General features: G+C 37.6%; 1 non-coding gene across 1 annotated transcript; it reads right to left on the bottom strand.

Annotated features, from left to right (window-relative positions):
- Positions 1 to 11,005: 11,005 nt before the first annotated feature.
- On the bottom strand, positions 11,006 to 11,113 carry LOC148567082 (small nucleolar RNA R71). Its single transcript, XR_015881983.1, has one exon. It is a non-coding gene; the product is annotated as a small nucleolar RNA R71 (small nucleolar RNA).
- Between the last annotated feature and the right edge of the window lie 1,564 nt (positions 11,114 to 12,677).

The following is a 12,677-nucleotide window of genomic DNA, read 5'->3' as shown; positions in this document are numbered from 1 at the left end:
AACTTTTCGGAATCTAATTTGGGCAGTTAATCACTTAATTAACCGATTGATTAGTCGCGGTTCTTACATTCTCCTCACCAAATAAGAATTTTTTCCCTCAAAATTTGAATTACCTGAGAGAAACTCGGGATAATCCTTTCGCATCTCAGATTCCAATTCCCAAGTGTGCTCTTCTACTTCTGCTCACTCCTAAGCAACTTTAACCAACTGAACTTCTTTCCTTCGCAGCTGCTTCACACTAGTGTCATCGATTCTCACTGGTGTTACTTGGAAGGTTAAATTCTCATTTAACTCAACCAACTCAGGCTCCAACACATGAGCCGCATCTGACGTGTACTTACAAAGTTGTGACATGTGGAATACGTCATGCAAGTTAGACAGATGAGGTGGCAAGGCAACTTGATACGCCACCGACCCGAATCTCTTCAAAATCTCAAATGGTCCTATATATCTTGGATTCAACTTCTTGGTCTTAATTGCTCTTCCAATCCCAGTTGTCGGTGTCACGTGAAGAAATACATGTTCTCCCACTTCAATCTCTAACGGTTTTATAGAGCTCTTCACGAGGAACGCGTAGTCGTAAACAGTGCGGCAATCGGAGCTCTCTAGCTCAAGATATGAGCTTTGGAAGAAGAGGGTGAATTGTGCTTCTTCTTCCCCTTTTCCCCTTTCTATTTTTTGTTGTGTGTTGTTGTGTTTAGTGTGTGAAAAGGGTTCACTTAAGTGCTTTTATATATTGGGCTTGGGCCTAACTTGGGCCCGGTCCAACCCGTTAGCGTTTTTAGCCCGTTTGGCCCAACTTTGAGCCAAACCTTTAAAATTAACGTCCGGTTTTTCATTTCTAACATTTTTCTAAGGTTTTTGCTGGTTTTTACTTTTTCTCATGCGGTATCGGGCAGACTTGAACCGGTTCAACCGGTTCAACTACCGATTCGCAATTTTTCACAGTTTTTCGCAGAAGGCATATTTTCTGACTCAGAAAAACCCACTAGGTCCAAAAATTACCTTTAAATCCTAAAATTCTCTCTCTAACTTTTAAGAATCTAATTTGGGCAATTAATCACTTAATTAACCGGTTGATTAGTCGCAGTACTTACACACACTCCACAGCTTTGAACCAGTTATTTGCTTTAGTAAGATTTGTTGTTCCCTTGAAAATTGGGGGATTAACTTTCAAGAAAATGGTTAGTGCCATCGAAACCACATCCAAATTAGACCCGGTCCCTTCTCCGTTCCCAGTTCTAGCTGGTCATCCTATCGTTTCCATAGCTTGAGTCATGACAATAGCGTTCGCTTGCATAAAGTTTGCTAAGTTAGTCATCGCAGCCATAAACTCGGCTTGGTCGTTAGTGGGTCCGTGTACTTGACCGACCTCATCTGCAAGATGCCATTCAGATCTTGTCTACACCATACAATCGATATCAAGGTGATCATTCTCAATATCTCAAGCCTAGTACTTCAATTATTCCAAAAAGGCACTCACAAACAAGCATGCTATACATATCAAGCAGATATCCTAAATAGCACAAAAGAAAAATGACCCAGAGTATGCAATGAAGCATAATCCGTCCATCCCTCAGGCTCACGAGGACGAACCGCTCTAATACCACTAAATGTAACACCCTAATTACACTAAGCCTTACCTTTACCCGTAAAGTAAAGGATAACTAAGTGCCACGACAATTCTAAGGCTTATACGATAATATACATATATATAGAAAGGAATAATAGTACGAGAAGCCCGATGAAGGATTATAGTTCAAAAACTGAGATACAAAAGCGCAAAGCGTTCACATGATAACTAAAAGAGTAAAGGTCAAGATACAGGCAAAAAAATAACAAAGTACACACACACACACACATACACACACACACACACACACACACACACACACATATATAAGCATAATAGTTATAGAGTACTAGTCTTAACCCACGGAGTTTAGGCGGACTAGTTACATCTTACATATAGACATAACAGAGTTTTGAGTTAAAACAGCTTATACAACTTATCTCTCATAGTCAAGCCTCTAAGGCAACAAAGTATAAATATACAAAAGATAGAGAGAACTATAACAAAATATCCAAAAATACACAAAATAGATATCAGGGATCCTCCGCTCTGTCACCATCGCACAACTCACCGAGGTGGGTTATGACCAGCATCTGAAAAGTAACAACAGAATATGGTATAAGAACCGGAGGTTCTCAGTATGGTAACAGTGCCCAGTAATGTAAGATACAAGATTTTGGAACGCCAGAGGCAATCCTAAAACTTCACATCATCATGAGATTCAACTTATAAAGAAATTTAAATAAATCCTTAATCAGGTCATCTATTTTAGGGGATTTCGAAACTATCAGTTCACCGCTATCCTACATCTTTCACCAGCCTAACCTCCTTGCGATCCCATCGCCACCGCCTTCCGAACCTCCTCAATCCTAGTAGAAAACACAAGTAATAGAAATACAAGTAAAACACAAGTATGATCATGTATATCAAGTAATTCAAGAAGCAATTAAGCATGTTATACAATTAGGTAAACAATGCAAGTCGGCAAAGCAAGCAAACATATAGAATATGCACATGATGAATGCATGTCCTATTTGGCTGTGATATTAAATTATCGGTTCAACTGCCAACCCGACACATTCCCATAGAGATGTTGCCTTTTGGTCACGAATATAAATGTGAACCCCCAAGGATATCATGCCCGGCACACGGTCCAGGGATATAGTGCCCGGCATACTCTTGTGATTCTGAAAGGATGCGAGTGGGATACTCAGCCACAGACCTCACATCTGAACGTAAGCGTGACTAACCACCGCCCTTATGCCACCGCCGCAACCTCGATAGGTGGGATTAACCTACCGTCCCTGCCAGGCGCATAGCGTCTCAACAATATCAGTATAATACAATACATATGCATATCTCATTCAGTGATCACTTTCAACATTCAATAATTCATCATTTTTCTTTGAGTCTCCAGACTCGTCATAACCATCATAAGTCCATAATTCCACAACTCTTCACATTAATCATCATTACAGTACTCTGCCATCTCACTCTATTAATCCATCCTCAGTACTCTAGAAAGCTAAGTCTCCGCCTTCTAAACTTTTTACCATAAAATATCCAGTTAAACTCACTTATGGTATTCTCTATGTTTCAGGCCTAAAAACAAGCTAAAGGATTTTAAACAAGCGTTATGAAAGTTCACAAGCTTACCCGGAAGGTAAAATGATTGAAAACAATAGGGTTGTGCGTACGCACGCACCAATAGAGTTTTCTTAACTTGTGCGTATGCACACAAAGTAAAATTTTCCATCTTGTGAGTACGCATGAATACGTGCGGACGCACTCAATAGAATGCTCTTCCCAGCTTGTGCATATGCATGATGTTGTGCGTAAGCACAACATACAACCTTCACAGGGTGTGCGTACGCACGAGTCATAACACCTGTTCTACTCAGTGCATAGGCACAGATGTGTGCGTGGGTACACAAACCAGAACTTACAGTTTTCTGCAACATCACAAAATTCAGATTTTTTACACCAAATTCCAATGATAATATATTTTTCTACAAAATTTTGATTTTCACGAAATCTATACCGTTTTAAAGCTATTTGAGTTATCTTTAATTTGATAGAAAATCCAATCAATTTCAAAAACCAAGGCTTAAAATATGATCTGCTAAATTTGGCAAAAAATAAGTTTTTACCAAAACCTTTAAAACTCAAATTTACCAAAACTCTCAATTCAAAACCAATTATCCCACTTCCAAAATAGCCCAAAAGTTCCTAATTTATACTTGTATACTTTCTCATCATTCCATAACTTAGCAACATACTTCATTATCAATCCTCAGAATTCATTATTCATTTCAAATCTCGTGTTCGTAATTCAATATCCTCATCAATCATCAACCATTATCATCATCATTATTCACAACTTCAACATCATTTATCAACATCATCATTCCTCGAAATCATCCAATCATCATAATCATCATATATCAACAATTATCAACAACCAATTCAATCCTATCCTAAGGCCTACTAGCCTAAGTGTCCAGAAATATTACATATTACATAGAGAAAACCGAAACCATACCTTGGCCGATTTCTAATATGTGAAAAATACCAAATTTGAGTCCAAAATCAAGCCTCTAATCATGAACAACTCACCAACAAAAATTGAATGCTCCAAATCAACTCCAACAATCACAAATTCAAACTATACACAAGCAATATACCCAAAATGAATATTGAGGGTTCACAAAATACTAAACCACAAGAGTTTCAAAGCAACTCACCTTACCCAAAGGAAATAGGGGCAAAACACAACAATACTTCAATACTGCTAGATCACTCCTAAACAATCAAAATCACAAAACTTCTTCAAAACTTAAACCTAAAAACGTGAAAATTGTTAGGACTGAGAAAGGGAGTGTAAAATATGATTCCTTACCAGCTATACTTAGGTAGAAATGACGAACTCAGCGAGAGCTTCGCATGGCCGCAAACAAAACGCAAATTGGAGCACTGTAACTTGAGATATGATCATTTGAAGAAGAAAGTGAATAGTACCACTTCTTCCTCCTCCTCTCTCTCTCAATTCAGCAGCTGCCCTTTGTGTTTTTAGGTTATGTGTGAGGTTGATTGGCCTTCATTTAATATATATATATATATATATGTTGGGCTTGGGCCCAACTTGGGCCCGGTCCAACCCGCTAGTGTTTTTAGTCCATTTGACCCAAAATTGGGCCAAACCTTTAGAATTAGGGCTCGATTTTTAACTTTAATTATTCCTAAGTTTTTCTATGATTTTTATTATTCTCACGCAGTACCGGAGAGACTTAAGCCGGTGCTGCTGGCTAATTTACTGGTACGCATTTTTACGTAATTTTCTGCAGAAAATTATATTTTCCAACTCAGAAAAATCTACCGAGTCCTAATATTTAACCTCTTATATTTTCCACCTTTTTCGGTTCTTATATTTAACCTCCTTCTTTAGGCCATTTACAAACCTTCAATTGGTATCAGAGCTTGGTCTAAAGAGATTAAGCTTCACAGCATGGAGAAAATATCCAATGGCAAATAACATGGGTTCAAATGTCGTGGCTTACACACTCACTGAAGGTCGGTCCAACAACAAACTTCCTTTCTTCAACGACAAATACTATAACTACTGGAAGGAAAGAATGTGGATATTTGTTCAATCTGTGGACTACAATATTTGGAAGATCATCATGAACGGTCCACAAGTTGTAACCCAAACAAGTGTAGAAAGAGTTGTAACACCCAAAGAAGAAGCTGAATGGAATAATAAAAACAAGAAAAAGGTGGAGCTGAACGCTAAAGCAATCAACATGATGCACTGCTCAATTAGTTTTGAGAAGTACCTGTAACGTCCCAATTTTCAGTATGTCTAGATCATATTGGAAACTTAGCGCTACCAAATTGTCTTCCTAATTATTATCTATTATTTATTATATGAGCCTGACTCATTGTTAAAAGCGTAGTTATTTAGCGAGGTATTTTTTTTTAAAAATGTTTGGACTAATAAACGGAATCATTCACAATCAATTCGCAAATAATAACAGATACAATAGTTATAAACAACCACACGTATATACATCTCAAAAAGTTAACAATATTCATTTATCTTGCCTTTATTAGAGTAAAAATCTTTAGTTAGAACACCCCTAGATATAGTTAGATAGTAACCTTATACATATATATACATACAACATCCCAGGCCCTGATCTGTTCAAGAAGTCCATAAGCTAGTGCCCAGGCTAGCCTAGACTCTATACTCACCTAGTCCCTCTAAACTACTAAAGCGAGGGAAAATACATTTTAGGTCTTCAACACTCGAGTCAGGTCGAATGTCATCAAAAAGGTAGAAGGTCGTATACTACTCCTCTGTATGATCATACATTACCATATGACGTCCCACTGGTACTCCATCAAGTAGCAACATAACAGGAGTCTCGTACATAGGATTTAGGATAAAGTTCGCATACAAATGGGGTGCAGATGTTGGCTGGTCTCATAGTATATACATATATAAGATAATCGAGTTCACTCTAGACTCGGAAGACTACCTAGAGTGGAATCTTCTTTGCAGAATAATCATCAACGAACTACAGAAGGGTACTGTTACTTCCATCTGAAGGGATAAGGGAGAGAAGGGGTAAGAACTAGGGAGTTCTTAGTAAGGCTGGGGTTATTAGTTAAGTTTATTAATTCTGTGTTGTTTGGCAGACGAATAACAGAATATAGAGAAGCAGTAAATAGAAGACAGATAAATAGAAAAAACAGAAAACAGATCACGAACAGAAGGATACAAGAAAGTAAAACACAGACATAGAGATTACATACAAATAAGGAAAGCATACATTCATACAACAATCATAACAGAGGAAATACACAACCAAGTATGATGCATGTCTGTCCTATGCAGGCCATGAGCTCACGTGTCAGTTTACACCCTGCAGCCCGACATTACCTAGGAACTAGTCCTAGATATGGCTTCATCTTTGTAGGTGAACTTCGGCCTACAGAAATAGCACTCTTGTAAGTGAACTTCGGCTTACGGGTATAGTCTAACCACAACACAACAACTTTCTATAGGTGAACTTCGGCCTACAGAAACGGCACCCTTGTAAGTGAACTTCGGCTTACAGAAATGGCACCCCTGTAAGTGAATTTCGGCTTACAAGATGAACAACTATCTGTAGCTGAAATTCGGCCTACAGGAGCAACACTTTGAGATACACAATTGATATTCACTGTAGGTGAACTTTAGCCTACAGGAATAACAACGCTCAGCTTATTGATGAGCGGATAATTTGTACGCTTTTTGGCATTGTTTTTAGTATGTTTTTAGTAGGATCTAGTTACTTTTAGGGATGTTTTCATTAGTTTTTATGTTAAATTCACATTTCTGGACTTTACTATGAGTTTGTCTGTTTTTCTGTAATTTCAGGTATTTTCTGGCTGAAATTGTGGGACTTGAGCAAAAATCAGATTCAGAGGTTGAAGAAGGACTGCTGATGCTGTTGGATTCTGACCTCCCTGCACTCAAAGTGGATTTTCTGGAGCTACAAAACCCAAAATGGCGCGCTTCTAATTGCGTTGGAAAGTAGACATCCAGGGCTTTCCAGAAATGTATAATAGTCCATACTTTGTCCGAGTTTAGACGACGTAAAAGGGCGTTTAACGCCCGTTCTATGCTGCTGTCTGAAGTTAAACGCCAAAAACAAGTCACAAACCAGAGTTGAACGCCAGAAATACGTTACAACCTGGCGTTCAACTCCAGAAAGGGCCTCTGCACGTGTAACATTCAAGGTCAGCCCAAGCACACACCAAGTGGGCCCCGAAAGTGGATTTATACATCAATTACTTACTTCTGTAAACCCTAGTAGCTAGTTTATTATAAATAGAACTTTTTACTATTGTATTAGACATCCTGGATTGTATTTTTGATCCTGTGATCACGTTTTAGGGGGCTAGCCATTCGGCCATGCCTGGACCTTTCACTTATGTATTTTTAACGGTAGAGTTTCTACACTCCATAGATTAAGGTGTGGAGCTCTGCTGTTCCTCAAAGATTAATGCAAAGTACTACTGTTTTCTATTCAATTCATCTTATTTCGCTTCTAAGATATTCATTCGCACTTCAACCTGAATGTGATGAACGTGACAATCATCATCATTCCCTATGAACGCGTGCCTGACAACCACCTCCGTTCTACCTTAGATGGAATGAGTGTCTCTTAGATCTCTTAATCGGAATCTTCGTGGTGTAAGCTAGAATGATGGCGGCATTCAAGAGAATCCGGAAAGTCTAAACCTTGTCTGTGGTATTCCGAGTAGGATTCAATGATTGAATGACTGTGACGAGCTTCAAACTCGTGAGTGCTGGGCGTAGTGACAGACGCAAAAGAAGGGTGAATCCTATTCTAGCATGATCGGGAACCTCAGATGATTAGCCGTGCCGTGATAGGGCATCTTGGACCATTTTCACAAGAGGAGGGGATGTAGCCACTGACAACGGTGATGCCCTTGCATAAAGCCAGCCATAGAAAGGAGTAAGACTGATTGGATGAAGACAGCAGGAAAGCGGAGGTTCAGAGGAACGAATGCATCTCCATACGCTTATCTGAAATTCTCACCAATGATTTACATAAGTATTTCTATCCTTCTTTTATTATTAAATTTCGAAAACCCCATTACTATTTTATATCCGCCTGACTGAGATTTACAAGGTGACCATAGCTTGCCTCATACCAACAATCTCCGTGGGATTCGACCCTTACTCACGTAAGGTATTACTTGGACGACCCAGTGCACTTGCTGGTCAGTTATGCGAAGTTTTGAAGATATGTTTAGACCGTGGTTCTGTGCATCCGTTTTTGGTGCCATTGCCAGGGAATCAATTTCGAACAACAATTCACATCCTGAGTAACAATTTCACATACCAAGTTTTTGGCGTCGTTGCCGGGGATTGTTTGAGTTTTCGGCAAGCTTTTGGTCCGGTAACATCAGTGCCAAGTTTGATCCGGCAACAACACCAAGTTTTTGGCGCCGTTGCCGGGGATTGTTTGAGTTTGGACAACTGACGGTTCATCTTGTTGCTCAGATTAGGTAATTTTCTTTTTGTTTTATTTTCAAAATTTTTTCAAAAATCTTTCAAAAAAAATTTTTCCTTTGTTTTCGAAAAAAAAAATATTTTCAAAAATATATTTTTCTTCAGAATTTTTAAGAATAATTTCTAGTGTTTCATGAAGCATGTTGAAGCCTGGCTGGCTGTAAAGCCATGTCTCAATTCTTTTGGACTCAAGAGAAGAGCTTCTTTATCTTTCTCAGCAAATTGGCTACTGAATGTAAAGTTCTGCTAAAGCTTGACTGGCTATTAAGCCATGTCTAACCCTCAGATTGGAGCTTTAGACTAACATGGCAAGATTCCTGGAATTCATATTAAAAATTTTGGAATCCTTGTTTTTGTTTTTCAATTAATTTTCGAAAAAAAAAATACAAAAAAAATTAGAAAATCATAAAATCCAAAAATATTTCATGTTTCTTGTTTGAGTCTTGAGTCATGTTATAAGTTTGGTGTCAATTGCATGTTCATCTTGCATTTTTTTCGAAAAAATTCATGCATTCATAGTGTTCTTCATGATCTTCAAGTTGTTCTTGGTAAGTCTTCTTGTTTGATCTTTGCATTTGCATGTTTTGTGTCTTTTCTTGTTTTTCATATGCATTCTTGAATTCTTTATGTCTAAGCATTAAAGAATTCTAAGTTTGGTGTCTTGCATGTTTTCTTTGCATTAAAAATTTTTCAAAAATGTGTTCTTGATGTTCATCATGATCTTCATAGTGTTCTTGGTGTTCATCTTGACATTCATAGCATTCTTTCATGCATTCATTGTTTTGATCCATAACTTTCATGCATTGCATCATTTTTCTTATTTTTTCTCTCTCATCATAAAAATTCAAAAAAGAAAATATCTTTCCCTTTTTCTCTCTTAAAATTTCGAAAATTAGATTTGACTTTTTCAAAAATATTTCTAAAATCTAGTTGTTTTTATGAGTCAAATCAAATTTTCAATTTAAAAAAAAAAATCTCATCTTTTTCAAAATCTTTTTCAAAAATCAAATCTTTTTCATTTTTCTTAAGTTATTTTTGAAAATTTTAAAAATATTTTTCAAAAATCTTTTTCTTAATTTTATATCATAATTTTCGAAAATAACATCATCAATTAATGTTTTGATTCAAAAAATTTCAAGTTTGTTACTTACTTGTTAAGAAAGATTCAAACTTTGAGTTCTAGAATCATATCTTGTGATTTCTTGTGAATCAAGTCATTAATTGTGATTTTAAAAATCAAATCTTTTTCAAAAACTAATTTCAATCATATCTTTTCAAAAATATCTTCTTATCTTATCTTTTTCAAAAAATTGATTTCAAAATATCTTTTCTAACTTCCTAACTTCTTATCTTTTCAAAATTTGTTTCAACTAACTAACTAACTTTTTGTTTGTTTCTTATCTTTTTCAAAACTACCTAACTAACTCTCTCTCTCTAATTTTCGAAAATATCTTCCCTCTTTTTCAAAATTTCTTCTTAATTAACTAATTATTTTAATTTTTGATTTTAATTTTTGAAAATTACTAACTTTTTTTTCAAAAAAAAAAAAAAACTATTTTCAAAAATCACTAACTCTTTTTCAAAAATAATTTTCGAAAATCCTCCCCCTCTCTCATCTTATTCTATTTATTTATTCATCTACTAACATCTCCTCATCTCACATCTATGCTCTCCTCACCCTTGTGTTTCTTTCCTTACATTACATTCTTTGTCCCCTTCCTTTCTTCCACTCACAAAAGGATCTCTATACTGTGGTATAAATGATCCCTATTATTATTATTATTATTTTTCTGTGCCCTTTTCTTTGTCATATGAGCAGGAGCAAGGACAAGAATATTCTTGTTGAAGCAGATCCAGAACCTGAAAGGACTCTGAAGAGGAAACTAAAAGAAGCTAAATTACAACAATCCAGAGATAACCTTTCAGAAATTTTCGAACAAGAGGAGGAGATGGCAGCCGAAAATAATAATAAAGCAAGGAGAATGCTTGGTGACTTTACTGCACCTAATTCCAATTTACATGGAAGAAGCATCTCCATTCCTGCCATTGGAGCAAACAATTTTGAGCTGAAACCTCAGCTAGTTTCTCTGATGCAGTAGAACTGCAAGTTTCATGGACTTCCATCTGAAGATACTTTTCAGTTCTTAACTGAATTCTTGCAGATCTGTGATACTGTTAAGACTAATGGAGTAGATCCTGAAGTCTACAGGCTCATGCTTTTCCCTTTTGCTGTAAGAGACAAAGCTAGAGTGTGGTTGGACTCTCAACCCAAAGACAGCCTGAACTCTTGGGATAAGCTGGTCACGGCTTTCTTAGCCAAGTTCTTTCCTCCTCAAAAGCTGAGCAAGCTTAGAGTGGATGTTCAAACCTTCAGACAAAAAGAAGGTGAATCCCTCTATAAAGCTTGGGAGAGATACAAAGGACTGACCAAAAAGTGTCCTTCTGACATGCTTTCATAATGGACCATCCTGGATATATTCTATGATGATCTGTCTGAGTTATCTAAGATGTCATTGGATACCTCTGCAGGTGGATCCATTCACCTAAAGAAAACGCCTGCAGAAGCTCAAGAACTCATTGACATGGTTGCTAATAACCAGTTCATGTACACTTCTGAGAGGAATCCTGTGAGTAATGGGACGCCTATGAAGAAGGGAGTTCTTGAAATTGATACTCTGAATGCCATATTGGCTCAGAACAAAATATTGACTCAGCAAGTCAATATGATTTCTCAGAGTCTAAATGGAATGCAAGCTGCATCCAACAGTACTCAAGAGGCATCTTCTGAAGAAGAAGCTTATGATCCTGAAAACCCTGCAATAGCAGAGGTAAATTACTTAGGTGAACCATATGGAAACACCTACAATCCATCATGGAGAAATCACCCAAATCTCTCATGGAAGGATCAAAAGCCTCAACAAGGCTTTAATAATGGTGGAAGAAACAGGTTTAGCAATAGCAAGCCTTTTCCATCATCCACTCAGCAACAGACAGAGAATTCTGAGCAGAATCCATCTAGCTTAGCAAATTTAGTCTCTGATCTATCTAAGGCCACTGTGAGTTTCATGAATGAAACAAGGTCTTCCATTAGAAATTTGGAAGCACAAGTGGGCCAGTTGAGTAAAAGGATCACTGAAATCCCTCCTAGTACTCTCCCAAGCAATACAGAAGAGAATCCAAAAGGAGAGTGCAAGGCCATTGACATAAGCACCATGGCCGAACCTGTAAGGGAAGGAGAGGACGTGAATCCCAAGGAGGAAGACCTCCTGGGACGTCCAGTGATCAATAAGGAGCTTCCCTCTGAGGAACCAAAGGACTCTGAGGCTCATCTAGAGACCATAGAGATTCCATTGAACCTCCTTATGCCATTCATGAGCTCTGATGAGTATTCCTCTTCTGAAGAGAATGAGGACGTTACTGAAGAGCAAGCTGCCAAGTTCCTTGGTGCAATCATGAAGCTAAATGCCAAATTATTTGGGATTGATACTTGGGAAGATGAACCTCCCTTGTTCACCAATGAACTAAGTGATCTGGATCAACTGACATTGCCTAAGAAGAGACAGGATCCTGGAAAGTTCATAATACCTTGTACTATAGGCACCATGATCTTTAAGGCTCTATGTGACCTTGGTTCAGGGATAAACCTCATGCCCCTCTCTGTAATAGAGAAACTGGAAATCTATGGGGTACAATCTGCTAAAATCTCATTAGAGATGGCAGACAATTCAAGAAAACAGGCTTATGAACAAGTAGAGGACGTGTTAGTAAAGGTTGAAGGCCTTTACATCCCTACTGATTTCATAGTCTTGGATACTGGAAAGGAAGAGGATGAATCCATCATCCTAGGAAGACCTTTCCTAGCCACAGCAAGAGCTGTGATTGATGTAGACAGAGGAGAATTGATCCTTCAATTGAATGAGGACAACCTTGTGTTTACAACTCAAGGATCTCTCTCTGCATCCATGGAGAGGAAGCAGAAAAAGCTTCTCTCAAAGCAGAGTCAAACAAAGCCCCCAC

This window comes from Arachis ipaensis, chromosome B4 (genome assembly GCF_059453495.1).
Source record: "Arachis ipaensis isolate K30076 ecotype BB chromosome B4, ASM5945349v1, whole genome shotgun sequence".
Classification (NCBI taxonomy): domain Eukaryota; kingdom Viridiplantae; phylum Streptophyta; class Magnoliopsida; order Fabales; family Fabaceae; genus Arachis; species Arachis ipaensis.
Note: the sequence above shows the minus strand (reverse complement) of the source record. Positions and strands in the feature narration are given on the sequence as shown.